The 17,667-nt window shown below is 41.9% G+C and overlaps 1 protein-coding gene across 1 annotated transcript in view; it reads right to left on the reverse strand.

Annotated features, from left to right (window-relative positions):
- lrrc4ca (leucine rich repeat containing 4C, genome duplicate a) overlaps positions 1-16,677 on the reverse strand; it is a 127,021-nt gene extending 110,344 nt beyond the window's left edge. Inside the window, exon 1 of the mRNA XM_041198303.1 lies at positions 16,221-16,677. The gene's annotated coding sequence lies outside the window, so the exon portion shown is untranslated. The remainder of the gene's footprint in view (positions 1-16,220) is intronic.
- Positions 16,678-17,667: the final 990 nt, after the last annotated feature.

Raw genomic sequence — 17,667 nt, forward strand, 5'->3', positions numbered from 1 at the left:
AAAAAAAAACTGGCAGCTAACACAAAAGGAAATCCCAAAGTATTCTATAAGCACATCAATAGTAAAAGGGTGTTAAAAGGAGGAATAGGGCTGATTAGGGACCAAAAATGTGATTTAGAGGCAAGAGGCATGGCTGAGGTGTTAAATAAATACTTTACATCTGTCTTTACCCATGAGGTAATGCTGCCCAGGCCATGGTGACAGAAGAGGAAACTCAGTCACTAGAAGGGTTTAAAATCGATAAGGAGGAGGTATTGGATAAGCTGTCAGTGCTTAAAGTTGATAAGGCACCAGGACCGGATGAGATGCATCCAAGAATATTGAAGGAAATGAGAATTAAAATTGCAGAGACACTGGCAATAATTTTTCAATGTTCCCTGGATTTGGGGGAGGTGCCGGAGGACTGGAAAATTGCAAACATTACACCCTTGTTCAAAAAAGGTTGTAAAGATCTGCCCTGCAATTACTGACCAATCAGTTTAACTTCCGTGGTGGGGAAACTTCTAGAAGCAATTATTCGGGAAAGAATTAATAGTCACACGGAAAAATGTGGATTGATTCGTAAGAGTCAGCATGGATTTGTTAAAGGAAAATCGTGTCTAACTAACTTGGAGTTTTTTGAAGAGGTACAGAGATGGTTGATGTCTTATAAATGGATTTTGATACAGTGCCACACAACAGACTTGTGAATAAAGTTATAGGCCATGGAATAAAATGGACAGCAACAAAGTGGATACAAAATTGCCTGAGGGATAGGAAACAGAGTAATAGTTAATGAGTAATTTTGGACTGGAAGAAGGTTTGTAGTGGAATCCCCCAGGGGTCGGTATTGGGACCCTTGCTTTTCCTGATATATATTAAAAAAATGATCTAGATCTTGGTGTGCAAGGAACAATTTCAAAGTTTGCGGATGACAGAAAACTTGGGAGAATTGTAAACTGTGAGGAGGACAGTGTAGAACTTCAAAAGGACATTGACACACTGGTGGAGTGGGCAGATGGGTGGCAGATGAAGTTCAATTCGGAGAAGTGTGAGGTGATGCACTTTGTACAAAGAACATGGAGAGACAGTATAAACTAAAGGATAATATTCTAAAGGGTGTACAAGAGCAGAGACCTGGGTGTATGTGTACATAAGTCATTAAAGGTGGCAGGACAGGTAGAGAGAGCTGTTTCTAAAGCATACAGTATTCTAGGCTTCATTAACAGAGACACAGGGTACAAGAACAGTGAAGTTTTGATGAACTTATATAAGACACTGGTTAGACCTCAGCTGGAATATTGTGTACAGTTCTGAGCACCACACTATAGGAAGGATGTGAACGCATTGGAGAGAGTGCAGAAGAGGTTTACGAGAATGAAGTGTCTCATCCTGGAACCAGTTATGAGGAAAGATTGGAGTAGTTGGGACTGCTTTCCTTGAAGAGGAGAAGGTTTAGAGGAGACTTGATCGAAGTTTACAAAATTATGAGGGGTCTGGACAGAGTCGATAGGGAGAAACTGCTCGTAAACAGATCGAGAACCAGAGGGCACAGTTTTAGAGTATTTTGCAAAAGAAGCAAATGTGAGCTGAGAAAAAGTGTTTTCACACAGCGAGTAGTTAGGGTTTGGAATGCGCTGCCTGGAAGTGTGGTGGAGGCAGGTTCACTTAAGGCATTCAAGAGGGCATTGGATGATTATTTAAATAGAAACAATGTGCAGGATTACCGGGGAAAAGGCAGGAGATTGGCACCAAGTTAAAATGCTCAGAGAGCCAGTGCAGACACGATGGGCCCAATGGCCTCCTTCTACATTGTAACAATTCTGTGATTTTACAGCCTTGCAGACTCAATGTTGAATTGAACAATTTCAGACCATATACCCTGTTCCCATTTTGTTTCCCCATCATTGCCTATTTTGGAATTCCTCTTGTTTTTCTCTGGTCTTTGCTTTCAGGTTATTCTGCCATTCACACCTCCTCTAGACACACCTTTCGTCCTTTACTTGTCCTGTCACCACTCCCTTTGGTCCTGCACCAGCTACTCTTTTGACATTTAGGCCCAAATTTTTGTCCCCGGGTTGGGCTCACAGAGTTGGGAGAGCTCCCAGCTCAACGAGCCCAGCCTTTAAAAATGGTCACCCATAGGTCGGAATTTTGGTGGGGTGGGCGAGAGGTGGGGGGGTGGAAATGGGCTGAAATAGGAGTCGGGATACATGTCCCCAAAATGAGTGCGAAGGCTGCTGGGCGTGCAGGCAGGCTGGGCCCAAGGACTTCATTTGTGCTCCAGCGCTGTGTTGAAATGAAAAATAAAGCAAAAAGCAGCTCTCCGGCCCTCAGCCCCAAACACTCCCTATGTCCCACCCTTGATAACCTATGCCATGCAATGCCCCTCTACCCACTCCTCATTGCCCCATACCCCCTATGACAACACTTGCCCCTCTACCCATCCCCCTTTGTCCTTACCCCCTCCATGCCAACTCACCTAATATCTATCCTTGGCCAGTTCTTTGTCAGCTTCGATACTTCCTGGACAGCTTTGACACTTCCTGGACAATGTTGACAGCTCTTTAAGAATTCCTCGACAGCTGGTCAATTCCATGACAGCTGGACAGCTCCAATGAGTCTGCGTGTAAAAGCTGTATAATCATGTTCACTTTTAACAATAGCAAAGGGTGCCTGACATCTCCTGAAGGGGTCCTGGGACCCTATCCAAAACAGTACCTTTCCCCTCCGAAGGGGTACCCTGGCTATCTAAACAAAACCACCAAGTTCAGACCTCCTCTTACCTGATTTAATCTGTACACTCCAGATTCCACACTCCTGGCCTCCCAAAAATCCCACTTCAGTAGAGGCAGCTGGTGATTTAATAGTCAGCTACCTCTGTGAGTCACGCAAGTGCGAATCCCAGTCTGACTCCAGTTCCCCCCCCACCCCCCCCATGAAGATCGGAAATGCCAGATTTGGGGGCAGGACTTCTAAATCTGGGCCATTTCTGGGATTTTTGCCACCATGGAGAACATCCTGGTGAAAATACGGGCCTGAATCTCTCCCACCTTCCACCCGATCACAGAGCTCCCCTTTCGTTCTTTTCCTGCCTTCGCCAGTTCGCCTGCTTAAACATCTCGACATTTCTAACTTTTCACTTGTGACGACAGGTTATTGACCTGAAGCATTAACTCTGTAACTCAGCTTTTTCCTCCACAGACGTTGTCTAAGCTGCTATTTCCAGAAATTTTCAGTTTTTACCCATACAACCTACCTCTTTGACTAAGCTTTAGTGCCCCCCCACCCCATCCCCCCCACCCCCCCCCCCCCCCCCCCCCCGCCCAACCCCAACCCCAACCCCAACAGCACTTCTTTGGTTTGGTGTCAATGGCTAGTCTCGTAATGTTTCGCAAAGTGCCTTGGAACATTTTTCAACATTAAACGTACTATACAAAGTAGAAGTTGTTGATGATGTAGTTCATAACTCAAGAACTGCTGCGAGATTGAGTTAACTTAATGGTGTTATGTGGCGAGACAGTGTAGTGGCAACATCTGTGGGCCAGGGGCGCGCATGAGTTTAAATCCATTGACGGCTGCTGACCAATAGGTGTGCCAAGGTCAATACAAGCCTACAAATCAGCTGATATATTTACCAAAATACAGTGCATGCAAACTATCAAAATTACAAGCTTAACACTGAAGTTCCAATACAAAGATTTCCCTTTCAAATACTTCAAACACCTTTTAGAAATTGTGAGTTGACTCAATCTTCTTCCAATTTAAACCATACAGTGTTAATATTGATAAAAGCATAGGCTAAGCATTCTCACCCACAGACACAAAGCGCTCCAGTACTATAGTTATAAATTCAATTCCAGGAATTAATCTTGGAGTTGGGAACCAACAGCTAATGTAGGAAAGCATGCAGTTTGGTACAAAGATTCACACAAGAAAGGCAGTCATTGGAATTCATCTAAAACAGGATTCCCAAGCTGTAGTACACACAGTCCTTGGAATATATGAAATATTGCTGGGGGTACATTGGGGCATGAGGTGGGGGGTGGGTGGATTTTATTTATTTACAGCTTTATTTTATAAAAGCTGCTCAGACAAAGTTTTAAAACTCTGTGGGCATTTGTTATATATTTTCAAGTAATTAATTTACGTCAAGATGTACTGAGATCACATACACAGAAATGATGGCATACAGAGCCCTCATCTCCAATCTCCATATGCTGCTGCATAGATTCAGTTACTCAGCAAAAGTCTAGAGTAACTGAGCTCAGAACTAAGTCAGGATTTGTTGCATACAATCACACGGTTAGTTCGTAACCCATGGTTTTGATCTGATTTGCTACAACTTTTCTGTGTGAAAGTGGTTCTCCACTCACTGAAATGAGATCAATGTATTGTCAGTGCTTTTGTGTATATAACAGCTAACGACTCAAACTATCACTCCAAACGTTATGCAGCATTGCGCGAACAAACATCTTCACCTGTCACAATAACAGTCAGTAGTACTATTAGATCTGTTCTGTCGAAGGGTCATGAGGACTCGAAACGTCAACTCTTTTCTTCTCCGCCGATGCTGCCAGACCTGCTGAGTTTTTCCAGGTAATTCTGTTTTTGTACTATTAGATCATCGTTTAAACTGTATATGTGCATTGTAATTTGTACATTTTACTCTATATATTAAAAGGAGTTAAAATATTAAATCTATTTGCTGGTAGGAGTATACGGGCTTCTGGAAGATCTGGAAGGGGATATGCAATAAATAAAATTTGGGAATTTCTGATCTAAAATATTAGCAGTCCATTAGTTTTTCATGGTTATCAGCTACAAATCCTTTTCACATTTGATTCTTTAAGTGCCTCATCGCATCTGTCTAGAGTGGTAAAATCTGTCTGCAACTGTCTTGGTTTCAGATGTCTTTTTCATAATATAGAGATGCCACTGTACCTTGATTGGTACAAGCAGAAATTTGGTGTTCAATATAACTGGGTAGTCAGATGAAACCAAGTGGTCAGGAGTTAAAAATTAAAGTACTCCACTAACTGCTCTTTCAACACGCTGCGGCTACATTAATGACATAGGACCTTAAATTTAGGTTTATATCCTCATGGGCAGAGGGTCCATTGTGGACTTTCGGGTCAACAGAAGCTGCCAGATTCGAATGTGAGTTAACAGAAACCTTCTTATCGAAGGGACCCAGCAATGGTGTTCCAACCCCTTCGTAAAAGTTCAGCTAGGATTTCACCTCTACCGGAAATCCTTCCAATAATCCCACCGCAGTCCTCAGATAAGATACCAGATTGTCCCATGTTGTCTTGGTTCAAATCTGGTCAGCAGCCTTTGGATACCCATTTGGGGTGAGCAGCTTGGCAATTCCATTTAGTAGCTGTGGCCCAGCTGCTGAAATGAGGCAGACACCCTACTGCATGTTCTGGAGTATCTATCTGCCTGCGTGTTCTGCTCGAGACTAAAATATCCCTCTATTGACATTGTCATGTACTGTTACCAGGAATTAATTTGAAGCTTTTTACAACATTGTAAATTTAGAGTCAGCAGCTTGGAATGTTTCACTATGTTAACGGCGATCCCTGAATGCAAGTTGCCATTATTGTATAGTCCTACCCATGCTCCAGCCCTCCCTGCCCCTCACATCACAACATTATGTTTGCTCCGCTCTGCAGATGAGCCAAGGTTGCCAAAGCAAAACATTGCGGATGCTGGAAATCTGAAATAAAAACAGAAAATGCTGGAAATACTCAGCAGATCAGGGAACATCTGTGGAGAGAGACGAACCTGCTGAGCATTTCCAGTTTTTACAAATAAAATGCTTGGGTCTTCCAGGAAGCTTTGTTGGGGGTGAGTGGTGTGATCAATTCGCCCAACCAATGAAGAACGTACATTCTAGTTTTAGAACAATCTGGATCAACTAATTATAATTCCTCATCTCTGAAGCAGTTGCAACTTCCCTATGCTTTATTCTCTCAAGGATAAAACTTAATTCCCATGTTTGTTTATCAGAGCGATGAGTTTTCCAAATGGGGATCTAAGCAGTGTTTCTTTTTAAACATCATCGCCTCTGATTTGCATTTAGTGCTAATACAATGCAATTACTTGTTTGCTTTTTCTAATTAGTGCTCTCTGCTCTATTCAATTGTAGTTCCTTGTTTCTACTCTAAATTTTGATATTTATTGACATTGAACGCATTTGCCACATAAACCCTTTTAATAGTGTTGAACCTTCCAGATAACACACCTCAACAAGACATTTTATAATTTTATACCATTGGCATGGCTTTAAATCCAGTGGAGCCTACAGAACCTAGGGCCAGTCATGCCAGTCTGTTCTGCGTTTTAATTACTACTTTCACTCTGAATTTTTCCTCTATCTATACCACAAATGTGTTGAAGCCTACACAATAATTTCATGTTCCATATTTTATGTAAATCACATTTAGATGGCCTATAGTAAAAATTATAACATGCTCTAACTCTGAGCTCTTCTGAAATTTTGGCACAGGATTTGAAACTAATTCCATTGCTACAAGGTAATTATAAAGGAATCAGAACCTAGCAAATATCTCATACACAGTTCTGAATGGTAGATTAGAAATGGCACCAAACTAATGTCAGGGTTCAGATTGTCCTTGGAATACTCATTTTTTGTTGCTACAGTATGTATTAATTAAATGACAGTCCTACTTCATATTCACACTTATCTGTAAGCATACTGTTAATGGGTACAAGTTTGCAGAATACTTTTACACCCCATATGTTTATTCATGTTGGTTCTTCCATAGAATGTAGACTGAATTCATTTGACTGGATGTAATAAGTAAACTATTCATCATTTATTGAAAGAGTTACATACAGCATATCATCATTAAAACTTCATGCAAATTACAATGGTGCAATAGATTTTGCAGTCAATATTGCACATTATTTCAATATATATAAATAGATAAAATATATCCATGGGATGATTTTCCAAATATGCACTGGCAATGGACAACCTTGTCTATTGAATATCAGAAATCCACCACAATCCTCCAAAAATATGCTGGCAGAAGGTGAGGTCCACAATGACCAGTTATTCCAATAAGCTTGACTTAATAATTAATGATTAGACTTACTTTACCATTGTCAGATAATTGAAAATTATAAACTTAAATAGTCAATACTAATTAAAGGCATTCCGTTCACAAGGTAAAATCTGTGAGAAAATCCCTTTGTGGAGGACTGAATTATTTTAATTCCTTGTTTATTCCTCACACATTTTATTGCACTGGAATCCTTACAGAAGTAGCAAATTACCTCTCCCCTAGCCTGTACTTCTTAAATTCACACTCATCATACAAGAATGATTCCAGGGGTGAGAAGCCTAATTTATGAAGATAGATTGGAGAAGTTAGGACTTTTGGAGAAAAGAAGGCTGAGAGGAGATTCGATACAAATATTCAAAATCATGAGAGACCTGGACAGAGTAGATAGGGGGAAATTGTTCTCATCAGTGGAAGGATCATGAACCAGAGGGCACAGATTTAAAGGTGATTGATAAAAAAGCAAAAGTGATATGAGAAAAAACTTTTACACGCAGTGAGTGTTTAAGGTCTGGAATGCACTGCCTGAGAGTGCAGTGGAGGCAGGTTCAATTGAGGCATTCAAGAGGGAATTAGATGATTATTGGAAAAGAAACATTGTGCAGGGCTACAGGGAGAGAACAGGAGATTTACACTAGGTGAAATGGTGATTCGGACACCGGGTGAAATGGTGATTCGGAGAGCTGGTACAGACACGATGGGCCAAATGGCCTCTTTCTGCACCATAACAATTCTGCAATTTTGTGACATCATTTTGCATTCGTACCCAAAGAGGATTGGACTGCTCCTTGCTACAAATGCAGGACTTTGAGCTTTCACTGCAGAGCCCAGACATGGGGGAGGGCTTCTGCTCATGCTGCAATTGGAGCTGAGATGTCGGCCATCAGATGCTGCATGTTTGGGTCTGCAAGTGTGTTAATGGAGTTGGCCACCACTTCCATGTGAACTGGGCTCCAACCTCTGCACAAAGCCCTGTGCCATGTTGATATCAGGCTGCTCCATACTCTTTGACATTAATAGGCCTGTCTGAATGCTTGCAGTCAAAGTCTCAAGCATTTCATTGTGCACCCCTATCTGCCTTTATCTGTTAGCCAGCCCATTATGTTAATACTGCCAGTGCTGCAACAGTTGAGTGCATACTCTAGCTGTTATTAAGAACAGCTGATTCTAATTGGGGAAAGGTTAGGGCCCAGGTATAAGAACCCATTTCCACCTGTGTGGGGAAATAGTGGGTGGAAAGGGAATGTAGTTTGCACTACTGAGAATAAACCTGTTGAAGACAGACTGGCTCTAGCGCCTTCCTTTGCAAGGTGCATGTTCTACACATCAAAGTCCTCAGCTGATCTGTCTGCAGTCGATCTTCTGTGTGACCTCAGTCTCTGGTGAACTGGCACCTAAATGATCCTTGCCCTGCTTTGGTTGCCGGCCATTCAGCCTGTCTCACTACATGCTGGTCACGCCTGTGCAGTGCCAGTATCTGAACTGGTGGCTGCAAGTGTAAGAGCAGTGATGGTGTTTCCTTATCATCAATGTCTTCCTGTTCTTCTACCAGTGCCTAGCCAGGTGCCGTTCTTGTATATGTAAAGGTACAAAGGTAGGGTTGTGGTATGAGGACATGGGGAAAAGCAAGAGATGCAATGCAGTTTCTAAGGCAGAAGGAATTTTGGGATGAAGGGAAAGTGGGATGTAAAAGTGAAGGTCCGGGATAAGTATGTCATCGCCTTTGATGATTTCAGTCTTCAGGCTTCAGTCATGGCTGCTCCAATGATGGCCAACACCATCTCTTCCATCAGGCTGAGAACAGGCCTGACCCTGCCAGTTAGCTGCTGCCTCTGGTTATGCTCTACCTTATCTTGCAAGAGAGAGGAAGTGTGTTAGTGAGTATGGTGCAACGTGTGTGGGCGATGTGACTGTCTTGGTCAAACAGCTGTCAGTTGTGTGCAAGGTGTGAGATATGGGTGTGAAGCTATTAAGTATGAGGGTGAGCTGAAGCTAGGAGCACTAGGTATGAACTGTGGTCAATAAGATTGTTGGTAGGTGAGTGATTGGATGTGGTGGATTGAGCAGTGGCTTATTTGTGCTATAGTTCACAGGATATAGCATTGAAGGTATATTCACAGGTCTTGACAATGTATGAAGCCATCAAACTTCTTGCAAAACCTCATCCAGATCCTTGTGGCTAGAATCCTGGATTAATCCCCAGGGCTATCTGGTCCCAATTGTTATTGCAGAGGCTGTCCGGTGGGCCTCCTTGATCCTTGTAGATAGATGATCTCTCCTCCTCCGAGGCTTCTAGTGTAATGTTGGAAAATCATAGAGCCTGGTTTATACAATGTTCTGCTCAACTTGCGTCTTTTCCAGGTCAGAATCAGTTGTAAAATGACTTGCAGCACCTACTCCAGCCAAAATGCACCTATCCTTTAAGAGATACAGGCTGGTTTTAATCCGTGCTCACCTTTCACCACTTGGCAGACCCTGCCCAGGCATGCAGTCACCTAGCAGTGCACTAAGCCTGGTTGCATACTACACTCATTTAAATGAATAGATAGTGCAAAGTTTACAAGCTTCCTACAACAGAAGCAATGGGTGTGGGTTAATTGCTCATCATGAACCCCCACACACAATTTTCAAGAGTTATTGAATTTCACAGCCAGAGAATTTAAAATGGTATTTCTGATAAGATTTTGCATTCAGGAGAGTATAGTTAATGCGGTGTTACTAATGCATTGCATTGTTTTATATTTTTAAGGCTGTAAGTGGGTCCCCAGCATCTTTCACCATACTTTTAATGATTTTTCTATAGAGTCACTCAATTTCTTCCACTCCTGATTACTGCTCGTTTCTCTTGTACATTTTTTTTTAAGTTGCAGATTCAAAAACTTCATCAAATTTGCACTTTCCATACACGTGTAATGCCAGGATTACTTCAAAAGAATGACTCAACAACAGTGTTTTGGTGCTCTTGCATTCATATGCTCAACATTTCAAGAGCTTCTTCAAGATATTCTTCAAAATGTGCCAAAGCTTTTCATCCATCATTGACAAATTCTCAGAAAGTTCAAAGTGGCTGGCTCATGTGGCAGCTTTTTCTGTCTCTCTCTCTCTGTGTGTGTGTGTGTGTGTGTGTGGATGACAAGCTTTTGGGGTTGCAATCCATCAATCAGAACTTCCCTACAGTTGAAATTTGGAGCTAATTTTTCAGGACCTCCAAGAGGATCCTCAGAAACAATCCTCTTTCTCATTAACTGTCCAGAGAAAATTGCTAACTCCTTTATCTTCTCTTTCATACTGAGCTATGGAAGTTAAAGTTCCTTGTAATATCCTTTTGTTTTAATTTCCATGTTCTACTAACTTCGTTTTCTTTACCACATTGTCTACTAACTTACTCTTTGGATAATTTGCCATTGGTTATACAAAATCTTGCCCTACATTTTAATTTATCTTAATATGGTAGTACAGAACTTGAACTTGCTGAAAAGAGAGACATGTTGCTGAAGCTTTTCATCTTGCACTCTTCAGGACAAACACAAGAACACCAAATTTTAAACATTCACAACAATTTATACTACAGGAGGAAAGGGTGCTGATTGGTTGACAAGTCGACTTTGATTGGCCCAGGCATTACTACGAAGAAAGGAATAGAGAAGCTTAGGCTCCTCAGCCTCCCACGTAATTCAAAAAAGGTGCAAGGCTTGAACATATTCCTTCTGTTTGCAGTGATTGGGTCCCTGCATGTGAATATATGTTGTTTCTAGCAAGTGTAAATGAGCCATGTTATGAGCTCGGTTGATTATCTGCAAAGTAGCAGCTTAAAACAGTGGCCTTTAGGCCAAAGGCTACCAATTTGAACCCCAAAAGTGCTTATGCTGGAAAAGTAAAGCATCTCAAAAATGTGAACAGCAAGCTAAGAAAGCCAATTTGCACTGTTACTATGTGAGAGGCATTTTCCATCAGCCATCAGTCCAAGACAATATTCTGACTACCACACAATTGAGCAATGTCGTGTATGAATTTCAGTGTCAGTGTGATGCCAGGTACAAAGACCCTATGTCCCAGCGATTGCCTGATCAAACCAAACTGCATGTTCCTTCGGCTATTTGGAATAGGCAGAGAACAGACTGTATTCAACCAGCCCAAACTTGCAAAACCCAAAACAAAACATCTAATGTGAGATATGATTCTGCGATTAAGCAACACTTGCTGAACAATCCTGATTGTGCTAATAGCTGCACAAACAAACCAATTTAAGATAATCAGTTGAGCTCGCAACTTGGCTTATTCACCCTTGCTAGAAGAACATACATTCATGCACAGGAACTGTTCTTTGCAACCAAAATGAATATGTTCACTGCTTGTGTCTTTTTGAATTACCCTTGAGCTTGGGGAGCTGAATGTACGCACTGCTTTCTCCATAGCAATGCCTCAACCAATCAGAGTTGACTTGCCAACCAATCAGCACACTTTTCTCCTGTAGTATAAAATTGTTGCGATCATTTGCATTCTTGCATTTGGTTTGATGAGTGCAAGATGAGAAACTTCACAACATGGCTCTCTTTTCATCAAATTCACTTTCTACAGTCAGTTTGAATCATTTTAAGATGCTTGAGACCCACATCACATAATCCAATGGTTGATTGTGTTCAGTACTTAGAATATTGAGACTTCAGGGCATGTACCCTTAACTCATGTAATGTAAAGCCATTAAAAACATCTGCTCCCAAAACAATCCCTTTCTGAAAAGGTTATTAATTTCAATGATTATCTGTTACATATTGCTAACCTCTGTAGTTCTTCTTTGGACCCAAAAACCCAGGCATTATAAGATTCCATAACTCTTCTTAGAACTGCCAATTATACTGCAAGAAGGCCAGAGCGTTTTATTTGCCCATAATCTGAAGGATTTTCCTAATGTACTTCATCCTGTGAAGTTATAATCTCAGCCCGTTAGTTCAAGCTATCTTAATTCAATAATATGCAAATAATTTCTTTGGAGATCATTCAGTTTTAGTCCGGTTTTTCCTGTCTGAATCTAAACTGTTCATTTAACTAAAATCAATGACTCGATTTTCAATCTTGGCTGATGAATACAGTTTTACTGGGTGAGTTAAAACTCTGGGGTCAAAACCAGTGTGTCCAAACCCATGGGAGATTTCACCTTCCTCTAGGCTGTGAGAGTTCGCAGGACCCCCTCAATTACATTGTCATGTTTTGACATTTTTCAGTGTGTGGCCACAGGAGGAATTTTAAACACTTTACTTTAAAATATTACTAGTAAGCTAAATTTTGCTCCAAGGGTTAAAATCCAAACAGCAGGGCAGAACAATGTGATTTGGAAACCAGAAGAAACATCTTTCCAGATCGCTTGAGATGAAAGAAATTCATTTAACAGCCCAGTAATCTTCCACAGTTATTACTATTGGGATAACCCTATTCATTTAGGCTCAGTGGGAATTAGTTGCCAGGAAACCTTGACCAGTTTAATTGCCAACCCTGGACAGGGAGGCAATATGGAAATATGGAATGGAATGGTGAGAACTGACAGAAACGAGTTCCTGGTGCCCTCCGGCAATGATAAAACATAAGGTAGCCATCCACATAAACTACAAAAACCATTTGTTTCCAAGACAGTGTATCAACAGTCTTTCTTTCTAAGGACAGTCCCATAATGGAAAGAGCTGCCAAGGGAAATAGTCACAGCCCCATCGCTGGAAATCTTCAGGACCCATCTTTAAATTATTTCCATTCATAAGTTTTCATTATGAGGTCGTTCCTGGTTAAACCACCGTATAAACGTTGGCGGAATACGAAAATTAGTATGTGATGCTGACACAACTAAAGCAGAAAAGGGAGTCAGAGATAAATGTTCTGACATCATGTCCAGGTATAAAACAGAAGGGTAAGTATACACAGTGGTCTGAAGTAGGGTGGTAAGGTCAAGGAAGGCAGCATGACCTACCGACAGAAAGCTTTCTAATCTTAAACTCAAAGCTATTCAAAATCAGAGCAATGTTTAACCAAGACAGTGATATTTAGGCTGCTAACAGGGTGCCTGTGATATGCTTTGATTTTTCTTTAAATATTACTACAACAACTTTTTTTTATATATGGCACCCTTACCTCTGAGTCCCTTAAGCCTAGACCCAGCTGTTGCCTTGCTTGCAGGCAACTGCATTTACAATGCTTACTGCACCCTCTAATGCCCCATGATCCCTAGAGGGTTACGACCTCCTCAACTGACATAGTGCACAGAGGCCACTTGCTCTACTAACTCTGCTCACCCAATGGCAACTGTGTGCCAATGGACGAGTGCCCCATTCAGACAAGCACCCTTTTATCAGCCCATCTCATTGAATGGGGCCACATGGCTGTGTGCCAACTCCATCCCCTTGGCTGGTTCCCAATCCAGTGTGGATTCCTTGCATTCTCATAAAACTTGCAGACTCACTCTTAACAAGCTAACAAGAAGTTCGGTAACAGGTTGAATTGGATTGTCAGAATTGTGGGGGTTACCAGGTTCCACCTCCCTCCCCCTCAGCAAAATCACTGACAGGCAGAAAGGCATTGGAAACTGGCACAATGGCTGGCGATGGGAAATTACAAACAACCCACCTCAGGTCCCACCTCATCTGGCTGCCAAATTCCTGCCATATATTTCTCTAATAATCCTGCCTTGGAGTTCAAATCTCTTGAAATGCAGAGACCACAGCACCTCATTCCATTGGATGCTGTTGCTCACTTTATTGTAAGGATATGAGATAGAAACCCAAACCCTCCTGTCTCAGGATTATCAGAGATGGGAAGTATATCAGGAGATGCACATCAGGACCCTTTGGAAGTCCTGATGTGTAGACAGATGTGGGAATCGCCTGGGAATTTTAAACTTCTGATGGGCTGATTCCCATTTCCCAAGATTTTCTGTGAATGTCTCCAACCCTGAGCTTAGGGCAGAGACTCGGCCAGACACCCCGTAACTTATAGTTGTTTGGCAGTTTGGAACTTGAGTACTGCTGAAATAAAGAGAATTTTTTTTAAGCTTTTTGTCTTGTCTGATGAGTGCAAAATGAAAAGCTTCAACAGAAAATCTCTCTTTTTTTTCAGAAATACACCTATCTTAACTGTGTATTTACCCTGAAAATGTTAGGCGATTTAAAACCAGGTCCAACTGCTGGATAACTCCACAACTGACACAGCTCCAATCACCCATGCCCTCTCAGCCACCTGACTACCCCACCGACACCCCCAGACTACCTCGTCCGACCAGACTACCACTTGACTACTCCCCCGAACCAAACAACTCCCCCACCCTGACCACTCAATTAGCCCCCCATGACCTGAGTACCCCCTGACCCAACTATCCATGTCACACATGCACCCACCTAGCCACTCACTCACCCATTCATTAATTCATTAAAAGACTTGGACCTGCTCCTAATTTGTATGTTTTTTATGGGAAAAAATACTGATTAATTATAACCTTGTATTTCTATATTTCTTTCATAATGTAGTTCTGCACATTTCTGCAAAATGGTGAACAATGATCCTAAAGGGTTCATTATGAATATACAGTATTATATTGTGGTACTGGTCTCATTATTATACAATAACAATCGCTATCAGGCACACATACTAAAAAGAATAGAGTTCTTAAGACACTGAATAATTAAGAAAAACAGGATACCCTTGGGAAATAACTACAAAATTAACTTCAGCAGCAGTAATTTTTACATTACACCAAAGACTTGTCCATTTTTAAAAGTCCAATACATTTTTTTAAAAAAATCACAAATGTGCAACCAAATACAAATATTCTGGCTATCGCTTATTAAATTTTCGTATATTAAGTATTTAAAATATTTAAAAGTATCATAAATTTTATTAAATTGCATTGGCATCTCATGAGCTGAACTGCCAGATATGATTAATTCTTGCCAAGTATTACATTAATATCTAATCTTTCCTTCTGCAAAGATGTGGAACGTAAAATTTTTCTAATCATGTATGAACTTAGTCACAATTTTCAGTTTATGACACACACAGCACCTCCTGACAGTGTTAATGCCATTCTCAATCTTTGAACACTCGAAAAGTTGTTGAGGTAAAATATTTCTTAATGGGTATTTAGTGATGTTCATTTCCTCATAATCCTGGAGCACTCGAAACAATGGTTTGTGGCTCGGACTTTGGAGAAACTGCATATCTTTTCCTATGGCTGGTACATTCTTAATTAACTAGACAGCAGTCCTGTGCCAATGAAGGCCTGTCATTATTCCCTCGCTGTACGGTTTCAAACCTGATCTTACACACCCACCAGTGTATATGTAAACTCAAAGCAAATCCGCGATGACCACTGATATTTAATAAACGGCCGGGTGTTCGCTTCGCCCATGCACTCGAATTGTTGCTTATTTCAACTGGAGTGCAAATACCGTACGGGCTCCGAAAATATTGCAGTGTTAGGTGTGATAGAGAAAGTCTGCGTTCGGGTGTTGTGAAACAATCGGGAGATGCTAAGGGCCAAGTGCTGTAATGGTATTTTGAAACTCAACCGTTTATCGCAGTTCACACACACACACACACACACACACCCCTTACATATTCATATCACAACAGGCTCATGTTTAATTCCCCTCAGCACAGACACACACACACACACAAGACAGCCCCACGCATGTGAAACCTCCAAAATATTAGGAACACTTCAACAAATGCGAAACAACATCTCCCTCACTGGAGGCATCTCAGTTTTTGTTTGGGGGGGGGGGGGGGGGTACTGGAAAGCCAAGTTATTTTGTTCCATTAACGCTTTGTGGGATGACTTCCAGCTTGAGTTGGCGCCTATGTGTAGTAACAGCCCTAAGAGAGTGAAAAGCCGGCTTTAGCACAGCCGATAGGTCTCATTATCTGCAGCCCATTAGGAAACTGCAGTAAACCTGCGGGATTCCCAGAGAGGGAAAGTGCATCCCGCACCCTCAGTGTCTCAAAATCCCCCCTCCCCCCAAAAAAAACCCGGGGAGACAGGGTTGTGGAAAATGAAACTTATCTTTTATCCCAATTCCGTCTCCCCCCTCCCCCCCCCTTTTCGGGGGAAGAGGGAAAATAAACTAAACACAGCAAAATTCAGAAACAGAAACATCGAGCTGAACTCACAGGTTACTGCCCCCCGGTCCCGTTGCCCGATCCTCTTTTTAAGTTCCCAGGATTTTCTCTCGGCTCAGCGAAATTGCACATCTGCAATTTCGAATCAATTTCCGCCAAAGGCATTTCCCCCAGAAATATCCAAAAAGGCACGTTCTTCATTCACTCCAGTCCTTGTCTGGCGATCGACACTTCTTTTTTTTAAAAAAAAAAAATCAAACCCCCTCCCCCAACCTCGTTCACCTTAAATTTTCTCGCGTTGAACAGAAATATCCATTTCTTCTCTTCCCCCCCAAAAACTCAGAAGCGTCACCGTTCAACTACATTTCTTCTACCTGATCAATCAAGCTCTTTTAACGTGGTATCCCAGCCGCTCATTTCGGAATCCTAACAAGCCTCTTCTCAAAAAGAGAGAGAGAGAGAGAGGGAAAAAAAAACACCCCAAGAAAAATAGATAAAATATGTGACTGCCGGAATAACTTTTTTCCTTCCCCCCCCCCCCCCCCACCCCACCTCCCTCTCCTCCTCCTCCTCCTTCTCCTTCCTCCTTCCTCCTCCGAGCTGATTATATTTTCCAATCACAAAGCGGTGCGGTCAGATTTCCTTTTCTCCTTCGCTGCCTTGGGATTCCTCCCTCCTTCCTATCATTTCAGATCACAGATCAGATCGCCCCACCGCTATATATCCTGAATCCATCTTCTTTTCCGGCTCTGAAACCTCCAGTCCTGTATCCCACAGCTTTCAATGCCAGCCCACTGCAGAGATGTTTATTCCACCCCCCCCCCCCTCTCCTCTCCTCTCTTCTCTCTCTCTCTCTCAGCTGTAGAGCAATCTAATTCCCATCATTCCTTTTTTTCCATTCTCTCTCTCTCTCTCTCTCTCTGGGTGCACAAGGCTCAACGCGATCCTAAAATTCCCTTCCCTCTTTTTTTCACGCTTCAAGGTTTCGACTTCTCTGCTCAACCCCCCCATCTCTCTATCTCTCTCTTTGCAGTCCTTGTCTCACAGTATATGCTCCCAGACAGTCATCTACAAGTTGATCTTTCCTCTGAACATAATCACTTTGCCTGACACCTTTTAAAATGTCAATTAGTTTTCCAAAGGATAGGATGGGATGGGATGGGATGGGATGGAATGGGATGGAATGGGGGTGGGGTGGGGTGGTGGTGTTGGGGGGGAAGGAGAGAGGGGTGGTGGTGAATGGAAGAGAAATAACCTAAAGAGTTCCAAATCTGCACCCCTCTCTAACCAGAAGGACTGCGATTCTTAGCAAACAGACGGAATTCCAGCCCCTGGATTTTCGACGTTTTAAATTTAAATCCAGGTCTTAAGTCCCCTGTGCACTTTGCCTGTTTGCACTCCTTTTTAAAAAAAAATATTCCCGTTTCACTCACTTTCTTTTCTCTCTCTCTATCTCTCTCTCCTTGCGATGGTTAAAAAAAATGCAATTATCCAATTA

Source organism: Carcharodon carcharias, chromosome 10 (assembly GCF_017639515.1).
Source record: "Carcharodon carcharias isolate sCarCar2 chromosome 10, sCarCar2.pri, whole genome shotgun sequence".
NCBI lineage: Eukaryota > Metazoa > Chordata > Chondrichthyes > Lamniformes > Lamnidae > Carcharodon > Carcharodon carcharias.